The sequence below is a fragment of the Glycine max genome, chromosome 11 (genome assembly GCF_000004515.6).
Source record: "Glycine max cultivar Williams 82 chromosome 11, Glycine_max_v4.0, whole genome shotgun sequence".
NCBI classification, from domain to species: domain Eukaryota; kingdom Viridiplantae; phylum Streptophyta; class Magnoliopsida; order Fabales; family Fabaceae; genus Glycine; species Glycine max.
The window spans coordinates 24044239-24056701 of NC_038247.2; positions in this window are offsets into that span (position 1 = coordinate 24044239).

The window sequence follows — 12463 nt, forward strand, 5'->3', positions numbered from 1 at the left end:
GTTAACTTGAAGGGTAGTTATTAACTGGACTTTGGATCCTGTGCTTTCTTACTAATTTTTTCAAGCTATGATTTGTGTTGAAATTATAGGATTTTAGGTATAAGAGGGAGAAAGAGAGAAGAGAATGAAACACTAATTTGATATTAACTAAGATGTATTGCAATGAATTCATGTGTTTGATGTGTTCATATAGCCTACAATACTAACCCTTTATGTAAATCATAATCCTTACTAATTAAGGAAACAAATCAGGATATGGTAAGGAAATTTGGTAACTAATTCTAAGAGATAATGAGGAAAGAGGGAAACTAAGAGAACAATCTAAAGATATAACAAGATAATTGCCTATATTCTAACAAATTGCTTGGAGTTTGAAACCCTTGTACAACATTTTTTTATTACATGCGATATTCTCATTGCATTCTTTTCAACTCAATGTTGCTTATGCTTATGGGATAAAGCTGCCAGTTTATGTTATCTACACGAGCAGATAAAGCAGATGGAGGTTGAAGTTGAAGAAGCTGCAAAATGTAGTTCAAGAAGAAGCAAATGGCAGTTTATGGGAGCTAGAGATGTTGGAGCTAATGAAGAGCTGCGCCAAGTATATGGTGTTTCTGAAAGAACAATTTATTGTGTTGATTGTTTACATGCAGGGAATTACTTTTGAGCTTGATGAGGAGATGGTTGCAGATGATGAAGACAGAGAATGGTTGCAGGAAATCATAAACAATTCCAAGTTAAGTGAAGGATATCTCACCCTTGCTCGTGATATTGAAGTCATGGAGCCCAAGTCCCCTGAGGATATATACAAGGTGTGATTTTGATTATAATTTTACTTTTGCTATAATATGAACTCTGTACCAGATATAACTTCTTGTTCATGTATAGTATTTAAATCTAATGCTTTGAAATTTAATTTTTACTTAACTAAATTACGGTTCAAATTGATATAATAATGTACAAGTGAATCATGATTTTTTTTTTGTATACATTAGTTTTTGCAGCTTGTACTATGGTTGCTTTCTAAGAATTTTTGTTGATAGTCATATGTGTATTGTGTACCAGTTGGTTCTAATTTGCTATATACTCTTGTGGAATTTGAAATAATGCTTTGCTACAGAATTGCCGTATCATATTTATTTTTAGTGTTTTGGTACATAGGTTACTTAATCATTTTCTAATAATATTTCAAATGAGATTTTGTTGCTAATTTATAAATGCAACAATTGGGTTTTGATACGCTGGTTTCTGTAAAATTTGGAGCCTCACTACAAAAGAGCCTAGGTTAGTAACTGAAATAATTTATATTTTCGTCATCAATGGTGAGACATTAAATATTTGAATTATTTGTTTGAGGTGCATTCCTTGCTAAAGCCGCAGCTGCATGTTCTGCATATTTGAATCATTTTACTCCTTTACAGGCAATGGCACTTCTAGGTGACTATATAGATAAAGAAGACACTTCAATCAGGATTGGTGTAATTATGGGTTTGGGAATTGCATATGCTGGTTCCCAGAATGAGTAGGTGTTCTGTTTTTTTTTCTAAATTTTTTGAAATCTTTTTAGTAATATTATTTGTTAAGATACATTTTACTTATTATTTGCAAATGCATTTTTTAATATATTCTAAATAATTATTATGTTATACATTTTTTAAATTTGTTCTTTTTGGCTTTTGACTTCTTTAAAGGGCTGGGGCATGTCTAAAGCGATTCATCATTCTTTAAAATGGAACCAACCTCATTTGTAACTCTTACAATAGAAGTTCAGAGACAAAAGAGAATTTGGAAAGGTACAAATTTCAATTCTCATTTATTTACATAGTTTCTTATAGGAAAAATTGTTTAAACACATCATCCTGATTGACTTCATGTTGTGTATTATTGATTTGGATCTTGTTATAAATTTGCGAATTATTTGAGGTCCACACACTGCCTTTGATCCATACATATAGTATATGACCACATATGATACAATAATTTTATTGTCATGCATTAATTCATTATTTTCATTATTGTTTTTAATGTTGGTTTTTATGGAGAAGAATAAGATTTTTATTTTTTGGCTTCTCTTTGGGGCTTAACTCATGCTATTCCCATGTGAAATTTATTATTTTAATTTTTTTTAAATTAGAAATTTTAAGACCGTTCTTTTAAAAACAATTTTAGAATCCTCAATTTATTTAAAAAAATTCTTAAAATAAATATTTTAAGATGGTTATTTGAAAAATAGTCTTAGAATCCTCAATTAATTTTTAATTTTTTTTAAAAAAAAACATATATTCTAAGACAATATTTGAAAAATTCGTTTTAGAATTCTCATTTTTTTTAAAAAAAAATTATTCTAAGACGGTTATTTTTTAAAAAATCTTAAAATTGTAGTTTTTCTAAGACGATTATTTAAGACCATTGTAAAAAATATTAACTTTTCATGGTATTGACTTCAAAGACGATTAAAAACCATCTTTGAATGTACCATAAAACCGACATAGAAAGCATGTTTAACAGTGAAACAATCACTCATGAATGGTTGAACAATGGAACCATCTCCTTCCACCATAAATACAATTAAGTAGGGGATATTGTTAACTGTAAATTAAATTTTGGTCATATAATTTATACATTCTACTTGGCGATCAAGATTTTTTTTGTCCCGATGTCTTCCCGCTTCTACTTGGTCAGCCTTAGCAGAAAATTGGTGAAGCAAATCAACACCTAATAAGTCACCCATATCAGATATTGCTCCGGGTACATTCCATTGCGTACCTAATGGGGCGTTAGGTGTTGGAATTGGGACATCAAGTTGCTGTGAAGGGGTCATAGTCGACCATGAATGATGAGGATGTGTTTCCACCGAACGAGTGTTCGCTTGTAGAAGTATCAGTGTGATTACCTTCGAAAGGATACTGATACATCTATGTCGGATACTGAGAAAAGGTTGGTGGCGTGTAATACATTCTATGGCCACGCTCCGTCATTTGTTGAGAATATTCTTTCGCTTCAACAGCAATCCTTCGCCTGCCTATGCCTACTTGACTGGAGAATGTGAAACTCTTGTGCTGGAAATTGATGCTCTTTTGTTGGACTATGTGTCACAGGCTCAGTGATTCTTTCTTGCTCTTTCGATAACATTGTTATTTTCTCCACATAAGGCATGAGATCATCAACTATCCATGTATTCCTCCCTTGAGGAGACACCATGTATTGTAATGTCTCCGCAACTTCAGCCTGCAATTATTAGGGTGAGCAAATTAATGACCATGATTTAAAAAAAAACAAATTTGAAGTTAAATATTCAAAAAACAAAAAAATACCAATGTAGCTATGTTTGCATTTTTTGGGTCAATAAACATCTTTGTTTTTCGCCTATACCAGACCATGTCGTCGGAGTTAAAGCTCAATAAACCTTTTTATTGAGGATAACCGTCAACCCTAAACTCAGCTCGATTGTTCCACTGACTGATCATTGGGGCGAACAGTTGTCCCCAATTTTCATCTTGTTTGCCTTTCAGCATTATGCCATGGATATTCAGGGGTTGCGAAGGACACCCAAGAATAGGTTGTTGCATTCCAAATTGTCTCAAAACTCTATCGGGTTGGTGCCACTCAACAACTTGGAAACAAATGAGTGGCACCACCACGCACCATGCTACACTTCCATCCAGACAAATTGGAGGCAACGCTGACATAACAATTGTTGTGTAAGGCTCCCACAGAAACTGCATATAACAACACAGTTGTTAATTTTCACTGAAACATGATATATTATTTATTATTTAATCAATACATTACGATGTTGTTACCTCATGTCGTTTCATGATATCCAATTTGTGACGAAAAACTATCAGATCATCATTGCCAATATGCTGATTTCCGCGTCGCAACCACCTACAAAAAAATATGAAATCATCATTGCCGACACGTTACATTATTAATTATTTTCAAATGAAATCTAATTTTTTAAACGACTAACCTGTGTCCGAGTGGTTTATTTTCTATTACAGGAGGAGTTCTCTTTGGAGCCAAAGTCGTGCATCGTTCCCATGACCACATTTGGATTAAGATGCATATACCTCCGATTGATTTAGTTTTGTAGTCGATGGCACTGCACATCTCTATATAAATAAGCAAGCACGGCAGGTCCCCATGCATACGTGCTGCACTGTCCAAAGTCACGTAAAAATTGCAGGTACCTTAAGGAAACTTTGCTACTGCCTTTGTCAACAAATAGGATACCTCCTATGAATCTAAGGATCCATGTACGGGTAAACCTTTCTAGTTGTTGTACGTTATCGTCATGGTTATTCAATTGTGGAAAATGGTGAGCCAACCAAGTTAATTTAACCACATTACCTTGAAGTTCACCTTACTGTGGTCTAACTCCTAACAATTCTTCACATAAATCAGCCCAATCAAGATTTGTTGGACCAATTAATGGTGCCCCATCCACACGGAGACCTAATAAAACAGAGACATCTTGGAGAGTAATCGTACACACTCCGCATCTCATGTGAAACATATGTGTTTTGGGCCTCCTTCTTTCAATCAAGGCACTAAATAATGCAGCATTTATTTTTAGGTATCTCATCTTCATTATCCAGTAAAAACTAGATTGCCGAAGTAGAGGAATAATATTTTCTCTGATATTTCTTCTTGACCTTGATACGTGGGGACAACTCGTCTGATGTGTAATTTTATGTCTTCTTCCCCATTCCAAATATGTTCTGAAACATGCTTAGCTTGCATCCATAAAACGTCCTCATCAATTGGACCAGACTTAATTTGTATATTTGATGAATATGACAAGGAAGATGTCATTGATACTGCAAAATAAAATTTAATACAATAAATTGACAACAAAATTTATACATTAAAAAAATTAAGTACACTTACAAAAAATTAATTATATATATATATATATACCAAATAATTAAAATTTGAATAAATAACATAATACATATATTTGAATAAAAAATATATGATACAAATAATAAAATTTAAATATACTCTCCAAATACATTAAAATACATGCAAAACTTAAAATACTAACTAAAATACTCTACAAATAAAATTTAAAAATATTTTACAAATAATTTAAAATACATAGATAAATTTAAATGAATGACCAAAAATATTTTTCAATTAACAAAATTTAAATTAAATAACATATATTATACAAATAAATTAAAATAAATCTAAAAATTACTATGGAAACAAAAATTTAAACAATATATATATACAAAATTAATAACGTATCATATATTTGAATAATAACTTAAAATAACTAAACTAACTAATATTAACATACTAACTAAAACTAACATGTCATAAATATAACACAAATAATACCATACAAACATAAAAAACCTAAACCAAATAATAATAACATACCAACTAAAATTAACGTAACATATATATAAAACAAATAATAACATACAAATTTAAAAAACCTAAACAAAATAATATTACGAAATCAACTAAAACTAACTTAACATATATATAATACAAATAATAGCATACCAACTAAAATTAAAATATTTATATATAACACAAATAATATTAATATTTGAAGATACTACGGGTAAAATTTGAAAGTATCAGCTAAGTAGCATATATATAACAAATAATACCATACTAATTAAAAAAATCTAAATAAAATAATATTAACAAATCATATAAAAACTAACCTAGCATATATATAACACAAATAATAACATACAACTTAAAAAATCTAACCTAAATAATATTAACATATCAACTAAAATTAACACCTAACCTAAATAATATTAACATATCAACTAAAATTAACTTAATATATATTTGAAGATATGAGTTAAAAAAACACTTACCACGAAGAGGAACCATGTACAAGCAAGAGGGAGCACAAGGAGGAAAGCTTTTCCCACTAACACAAGCCAAACACACACTCACAATATTATTTGAGCTGGTACGTGAACTGGAGAGGATGACTGATGATCCATTTCAAATGGATTTTTATAGGGAATACTCGTAGGAAATGGCCGTTGCATTTTTTAAAAGCTTCTCGCTAGTTGGAATGGCGAGACCTATTGCACGCTTCTCGTCAGTCAAACTGACGTAACCCACTGCACCTATGAAAAGTCACTGCTCGCGCTGCTCTACCTATGCTGTTGCTCTGCTCTGCAAGCTTTAGGCCTGACCTTGGGTAAATCGCGAGTCAAACTGGCGTAACCAGCTAGCCCTAAATTGCCACTGCAGTTGGCGAGACCACTGCCACGTGTTGCATCCAGGGACGACTCGCCATTGCTGCTGGCGGGTTGCATGGATTTTACGTGTAAAACAGCATCATGCTGGAAATAGTTTTAAAATAGACCCATAATGGAAATTTGTTTGTAAAACCAGTCCTATTAGGGTAATTTTTCGGTTGATGCAGTGCAACTGCAATCACAGGGGGGAGTGAAGCTAGTTGGAGGTGTCAGTGTGTGTGGAAAAATGTTGATAAGAAAAAAGGAATAATAATGAAAATGAATATTTACAGGTTGTACTGTAAATTATTGAAATCACGTTGTTTGTTCTTGGAGTATCTAAATACATATTTATGTTTATTGTGACAAACATATTTTTTTTTCATGATCACATCAAGATTTTGGTCATCAGAATTAATTTCAAATAATATCTAAACACGCAGTAAGTGTTTGTTTGTAATTGAGTACACATGCATGATAGCATTTTGGAGATTTGACATGGGTGAATTTGGCTGCACCATGTATACCCGACATGTTCCAGTTGAAATCAAGCATAGAGGCATGGGACGAAGAGTTGTATATAACTATATATGAGGCTGTTATCTTTGCGTGAGTGTGACATAAAATCATAATCTACACTTGCACACTGCAGCCTGTGACACTTGCAATTTTGTGTCCTTTTCGCTTTGTGTTAATGGAATGAGAGAACCCCAATAAGATAAACAAACTTGAAAAGAAAAATAAATTTCTTTTTGTTTTTCTTTCATTATTTTAACTGGACCTTACCTCAAGGATTTTTTAGCCATCAATAGGGGTCAGACAGTGTTGCTTACTGACCCATCCCTTCTAATGGAAAGCTTATCCACACGTTAGCAACAAGATACACAAACACACCACGAAAAGATTAATCACAACGCAAATGAATGTCATGTTAACAAAATTTCAATTCATCATTAGTAATTCAAAAATGTCAAAACTGATTGGGCCTGGTAGGCCCAATGCCCACCACCACCTCGACCCTCCGAGGATCAAACAGAAAAAAATATACTTTTAAAAGGATCTTTTGGTATGTACTCCCTTTTATCTTCGAAAGTATAAGACAAGAGCAGATGGAAATAATTTAGTGAACAACGAGAATTTTGATTTAATATTTGAATGTGTAAAAAGAAAAATAATTATATCCTTTGACTGTGGTACAACAGTCTTAATGTTAAATTGATTTTTTAATTTTATAAATTAATATTAAATTGATTCTCTAAGTTACAACTTAATTTCAAAATGATTCTTAAACTAGTCGGTAACCCCTGCATACGCACAGGTCGTTCCCTAAATGATTTTCGATGAAAGAATTAAAAGAAAGGTGTTATAAAAAAAAAACAAAAAGACTAACATTCATATTAAAGAGTTCTATATAGCGTAGTACATTGATTGACAAATTGATAGAAGATAAGCATAAAGATAGTTCCAAACAAAGATAACTAAAATTTCCTACCAAAATAACACAATAGATTGAATAACAACTATAAAGCCTAATCTATGTCGCTGTCGTCCCAATCTATTTCGCATCTAATAACAACTTCCCAGATTTTGTGGTCACACCTATAGTAGAATGACAGTTCGTCTCCATGGCTAAAATCACTTTCTTGAAGGAATTTATACCAAGGCTGAACGACATACTTATCACCAATCCCCTTGTCAAGCACGATGACATTCCATTGTAGTGGAGGTCCGAATCTTCTGAGGATTGTCATGTGGTCACCACAGTGGATTAGACATTGTGTGACAGAGGGTGGAAGTTGTTATAGGAAAAAAAAGTTAAGCATTGAAATTAGCATTTGTATAGAAGATATAAACAGATATGAATATTTTACAAGTGGATACGATTCCCCTAGCATGGATTGGGTGATGGGAATGGTCCAGATATGTTTCCTTGAGGCACGGCGCAGTCTTTTGCATGTCTGCTGGTGTAATGGTGGAGTGAAGTGGAGGTCAAATTTTGAGTGGTGGTCACAGGCCAGGAAATTTATGGTTATTGATTCATAAATCTGTAATTCTATCCTTAATCTTGTTAGGCCATCAGCAAAGAAAAGTTTGCCCTTGTGTTTCCTGACTCGAATTTCATAGTTGGCCCCTTCATATTTGAACTCAATGAATTCTGGATAATCTGGTTCCCATTGCCGGTGATAAAAAGCTGGTATCTCTATGGCGTTCTGCAAGGAAAAAAAGTGTTTTAAAAAGCAAAGACAATATCAAAAGCAGCAACGACAAAAGTATGCAAAGGAGGCATTTGATTTTACTCTGTCACAATGAAACACAACTTTAAATTGCAATATTAATGGTCATCTGATAGCTAGGAATCTGAACTGCAGTGCGATGAAAAAAAGAGGAGTTAGCATTTAAGGATTCTAAGTTAATAACAGAAGTCATTTTTGTTGATGTTGCAAAGAAATAGAGACAGTTTCGCAATACTAAAGTTTGAGGTGTAAATCAGCATTTAGGAAAAAATTTAAAAAAACATGCATATTGACCAATTTGATTGGGACAACATAATATGAAGGAAGGGAACAAAATTAATGTCTATAGCCCTAAATTGGGGTGCTGCTACAATGGAGTAGTAATTGAATTTAAGAGTTTTGAATTAGGATAATCAAAACAACATAACAGAACATGCATATAATATAACACCTAAGAAGTTTAATCCAACACATGAAAATAAGCAAAAGAGAACATGTGTAATTCATGCAGAGTAATGAAAACAAAAGATGAAACCATGGGTCAATGGATTTAAGCATTGATTAAATGGAAGAAACTTTGAGAGGGCACAATCAACATTATGAAAAGAACATAACAGTGGATGTATATAACCTAACAACATAGAAGCTTAATACAATACTTGGAAATAATGCTAATAGAACCCAACAAAATGCAATAAACTTTAAAAACCTTTTAACTTACTCTTCTTTCTCTTTTGTTTAGCCTGCAACATGATGGAACAGGATACTGATAGGGTGTTTTTGCGTACATGCATAATTGAAATGTTATTGTAGATGACATGCTAGCTAGGGTCCATTGATAGTGGCAATATAGTAAGATCAGTTTAAATTATTGGATAATTTTCACTACTCGTTAGCAATGACACGTTCAGAAGAATTCACAACATGATGGATAAGAAGTTTGAGTGTGTTATATGGATTTCAGCATAATAGTTAAGAAGTTCAATAGAAAATGTGGAAACAAATGAAATAGAACAAAACTAAATTAACATTTAAAGAATTTAATAGTGTTTGTGGTGTTAAAGAACGATTATTTCTTACTATCTATTTAATAATACACTATCACAACCACTGAAATAGGGTTTTGAATTAGTATCAGGAAAATATCAAAATAGAACATGCATTGCTATAAAAACAAAACATGCATGCAAAAAGAGTGAGTGGCAAAAATGCGGATTTAAACATTGTTGACATCTAAAATGTCCAACCATGCATGGAAATGTATAAAATACAAATATGTGTGGGTGAAATAATAAGCGGTGCAATTACTAAGGTAGATGATAACGTAGTAGGTAAGAAACCTATCAAAATGGGTGGAAATAAGCGAAATAGAAGGCGAGAAAAATGGATTAAGGGTTTGGCACATGAAAGAAGGTTGAGTGACAAAGTAGGAAGTCACTGTCCATGGACAATCATGGATTCAAAGCTAGAAGTCTGGAATATGTCTGTCCTAAATTGTAAGTGGAAAAGTCACAAATACAGATGACAAGATGTTCAATTTTGGTTTGGGATATGCATGAAAAATGTAAGCAAAAGCAAGGAAAAAATCATCAAATGAATACACATCCAGTGAGGTATTCGGTTTAGACTGACCTTGCTTGAGCCAGTTGATGAACCAGAAGTCATGGCGGCAGTTGCTTTGAGAGAGTGATTTCCTTAGAGTTGAAGTAGAGGTCGCAGAAAAAGGAAGCGTGGTTTGGTGGTGTGAGATAGTGGGTGATGGAAGGTTCATTGCTTTTCCGAGGGTGTAACTGGTGGCAAGTTAAGTGGTTTGGGAATTGTGGAGCATTGAATGCTACGTCTAAAGATTGGACGTGAATGGGCAAAATAATCAGTGTGAACGTCCGTAGTGGTGGAGGCAGGTGAAGAGGTTTTTTGATTGCTGAATGTAACAAAGATTTTGACACTATTTTTTTATTGTTAAAAATACAATTGCCATTATAAAATGAATCACGTGTCTGATGCTGAAGTGGGTAATCATTTGGGAGACATAACATTTTGTATGGGCAATTGATTATCTAACAAAAGAGAAATGCTTCTACTAAAAGAGCAACAATAAGTGTATTATCCTACTAAAAGAGCCACAATAGCATATCTAGATGGGAATCAAATGGATTAAGTTTTTGATCTTCCACTAAAAAAATTGGAAGTGCACAATAAATTACTAATTTTGGCAACCAATAGATTTGTTTTTTAGGAATGTCATGTTGTTGTGGCTGCATTTAAATTGTGTTAAGAGTAGCACGAAATAGAGTTAATTTGCTGAATGGTAGTATTTAAATTGAGATAAGTATTTAAGTTTTTTTTGTGCAATTCATGAAAGAAATGCTTAATTTGCAGTTTATGAAAAGGGATGGAAATTTAAAATGCAGTAAATAAGAAAATGTACCTCATAACGGAAAAGTGGTTATTTAAAGTTCATGAATTGTAGATTGGCTCATTTGATGATATTTTAACTGCACATCAGAGATCATATGAGTAAGCGGAAAATATAATTGTGCATAGAATCAAATTTGGAATCGCTAATAAATTGGATTTACCTTTTAATATTTGTAAAGACCTCTTTGAAAACCACATTGGTGGTTGAAGTCATTTTTTTTGTTCTGATCATGTATTAAAATTCGAAGTCCTTTCTTTGACTTGACCCTTGATAATGCAACATATAATTGGCCATGTGAAAAAAGTGGTTTTGGCAAGTAAAGTCCAACTGAAGATAGGGATTGTCCTTGGGATTTGTTAATCGTCATTTCATAAGAAAACATTATTGGAAATTGTCTCCTCAATAGCTTAAAATGTCATGGTGACTGTGAAGGCGACATAGACATTTGTGGGATATAAACATGATCTCTGACATTTGTCCCAGAAATTATGTCAGCTGCAATTTGCTAGCCTTGTGACAATTAATCTAGTACCGTTACACAACCCTTGAGTTTGGTCTAAAGTTCCTTAACAACATTATAGGTGTTCCAATTTTGAGTTTGAGACAATGATTGGGTAAGCCAGATGTTGTTAATGAATTAAGAAATTCAGTTGAGTGAGCGAAAATGACAACTTTCAATGGTTTTGGATTTGTCAACTGAATCAGAGCTCAGATATTCCATTTGTTCACCTGTGATTATTTTAGACATAAAAACGCAAATTCATTAACAAAAAATGTCAAATCCAGCAAAGTTGCAATATAAATCATTATTATGATTTCGTCGGAACTAAAACATGAAAAACACAATAAGATAATTTAGTATATGATCACCTGGTATCAATGTAAGTATATAATCATTAACTTGTTGTACTGTTTCATTTGTAGAAGCTAATATTGCTCTGGATTGGAATTATTCACGACCATTGTGATGATGACATAAATCTGGGAATATAGAGCTAACTATACTATGAATGGGATCATTATATTTTGTGATTAATAGTTCCTATGGAATTTCAATAGTAGCATAGCCATCATTGTCATGTCCAATAATACCATCACCAATATCTATAATCCATTTTGCAAAAGCCGTAGTTTCTTCTTGATCTGTTGCTTGCATGTTGTTTTGTAAGCGCATGTTTTTTGTCAGCCTCAAGATCTGACAATGATCCCATAGATAGGAGGAATTAATTGTTGCATTAACAATATCAGAGCGTCTGCCTCTTGGAATGACTAGCAGGATCTGCTGGAAATCTCCACCAAAGACCATTACTTTACCTCCAAAGATTTTATTGTCCCTTGAGTTGTGTTTGATGATATCTCTAAGGTTGTGATCAAGTGCCTCAAAACAGAATTTGTGAGCCATGGGTGCTTCATCCCAAATGATTAGACTTGTCTGATTTAATAGTTCAGCTAATTGAGTTCCTTGATGGATATTGCAAGTTGATTCTTCAAAAAACTGGAACTGGAATTTTGAATTTTGAATGTGCAGTTCTACCTCCAGGTAATAATAGAAAAGCTATGCCGCTAGAAGCAACCATAATTACAAT